Source organism: Cicer arietinum, unplaced genomic scaffold, assembly GCF_000331145.2.
Source record: "Cicer arietinum cultivar CDC Frontier isolate Library 1 unplaced genomic scaffold, Cicar.CDCFrontier_v2.0 Ca_scaffold_340_v2.0, whole genome shotgun sequence".
Classification (NCBI taxonomy): domain Eukaryota; kingdom Viridiplantae; phylum Streptophyta; class Magnoliopsida; order Fabales; family Fabaceae; genus Cicer; species Cicer arietinum.
In genome coordinates, this window is record NW_027333989.1 from 4,734 (window position 1) to 7,180 (window position 2,447).

General features: G+C 27.1%; 1 long non-coding RNA gene across 1 annotated transcript; it reads right to left on the bottom strand.

Annotated features, from left to right (window-relative positions):
• Positions 1–1,550: 1,550 nt before the first annotated feature.
• LOC140919135 (uncharacterized) lies at positions 1,551–2,027 on the bottom strand. Its single transcript, XR_012161728.1, has 2 exons — positions 1,930–2,027; positions 1,551–1,812 (listed from the first exon to the last, which is right to left on the bottom strand). It is a non-coding gene; the product is annotated as an uncharacterized lncRNA (long non-coding RNA).
• Between the last annotated feature and the right edge of the window lie 420 nt (positions 2,028–2,447).

Genomic DNA, 2,447 nt, shown 5'->3' on the forward strand with positions numbered 1-2,447 from the left:
AATTTCTTCCATTTTCCATCTAATCAAACCAGACATCCTTTAATCAGAATTCCTCTGACTAGATTTCCTCTGATATTACATTCCTCTGATCAGATTACATTTGATCTAGATTTACCCTAATTTTGAATTTATCTAATCAGGTTATATCTAACTCAAACTCCCTCCAACTAGACTTTATCTAGTTAGACTTCCTCTAATAAGAACTTCCTTAATCCAGATTTCCTTTATCCCTACTTCTCTAATCAGACTTCCTCAGTTAAAAGTTTTCCTTATGATAAAACTTTGGCACATTTTCACTTCCAAGTTCCACCTCAAGCTTTAAATTATCTAATATAATTAGAGGATGAATTTGGTACTCACTGTATCTAGCAAGTTGTAGCAGATAAGACGGCTTGAGGCATGAATTCAGACATCAAAGAATAAGGTTCTACAGTTATGTGTGTTGAATTTTAAATTCATTTTATTTATTAGTACAACAGAGGATGTTTTGCAAACTCTGTACCATTTAGTTACAATGACAATTCAATGATCGTACTTTTCAAAACTTATATAATTGCCTCTAGAATTTATAAATGTATGAATTTGTACCTTTTCTAGATACATGGTTATGGTTATTAGAGTTTATGTACTTGTTCATTGTTTTTTTAGTCATTACCGTTCTCCCACATTTTAAAATAATGTAAAAAACTTATACTATAATTGAAATTTGTAACTAAAATATTACTATAATAAATCTCTCAACTTTTGTCCTTAAGCCCTAGTCCAACTGGCGAATGCCGATATTTTTAGGTTGGACGTCTTGTCTCGAGTTTAAATCCAGGAGTTAACAATTTTGTGAGTTAATTATTGTATAATTTACCGTCTCTTCGAAAATAAAATAAAAACCTCTCAAGTTTTGGTTTTAATTGAAATAAAGGATACCAAAATGCTTAACGCACTTTTAAAACAGAAATTGTAAATTTGTGAAATTTATTAACTATATTTTGATATGCTTTTACATTAAATATAGAGCAACTGTCATATTTTTGTTCTAGGTTTGACAATCATATGCGCAAATACAACTATATGGTGTAAAAGGGTTTGCACTAACACACTCTCCAAAACCATTTTTATTTGGATATTTTAAATAGCACGTCTTTCTGCATGTTGGGAGTAAACATGAATCTTTTGAGATGAGTTCAATACATCTTTTTTGTTGTCCATTCGCACCACTAGTCATAACTGTAACAGTTTAAATAAAACCAGATTATTAGAAAAAAATAAAATCTTGTTTATTTAACGTAATGAAAACTATCAACAAAAATAGGTGCAAAAAAATTTGTTACAAAAATTTTATACCTGAAAAAATAACGGCAAAGACGATGAATAGAAAGAAGGGAGGTTGGACGTCTTGTCTCGAGTTTAAATCCAGGAGTTAACAATTTTGTGCGTTAATTATGGTATAATTTACCATCTCTTCGAAAATAAAATAAAAACCTCTCAAGTTTTGGTTTTAATTGAAATAAAGGATACCAAAATGCTTAATGCACTTTTAAAACATAAATTGTAAATTTGTGAAATTTATTAACTATATTTTGATATGCTTTTACATTAAATATAGAGCAACTATCATATTTTTGTTCTAGGTTTGACAATCATATGCGCAAATACAACTATATGGTGTAAAAGGGTTTGCACTAACACACTGTCCAAAACCATTTTTATTCGGATATTTTAAATAGCACGTCTTTCTGCATGTTGGGAGTAAACATGAATCTTTTGAGATGAGTTCAATACATCTTTTTTGTTGTCCACTCGCACCACTAGTCATAACTGTAACAGTTTAAATAAAACCAGATTATTAGCAAAAAAATAAAATCTTGTTTATTTAATGTAATGAAAACTATCAACACACATAGGTGCAAAAAATTTGTTACAAAAATTTTATACCTGAAAAAATAACGGCAAAGACGATGAATAGAAAGAAGGGAAATTTAGCCATTTCAAATAGCTACAATATCAATAGCAATATGAATTATTGTTGTTTCTTTACTCTATGATATATCATTGTAAAAATAAAATCAAGGCTTTATAGATAAACAACCAACATTATTAATCATCTAATAAAAGAAGTCAACTTTAAAGTTTTCTAAAAGTTTGAATACACCCCTTTAATAATATTTAGGATTAAAATAATATATCTAGTAAAAAAAATATATTAAGATAATATATATTTTACTTTAATATATATTTAACTAATTTTAATTGTCTATTTTTATTAACTATTTTTAACATCTATTTTGTATTAATTTTGTTGATAAATCTTATTATTTGTATCTTTTGTACAGTGTTATTAAAATCTTCAAATTTCATTTTTGTATTGGATTAATTAATATAATTTTATCTTTTCTTTGGAGATATCTAAACCATAACAGGAAGAATATATTTATTCTAAAAAGAAAATTTTA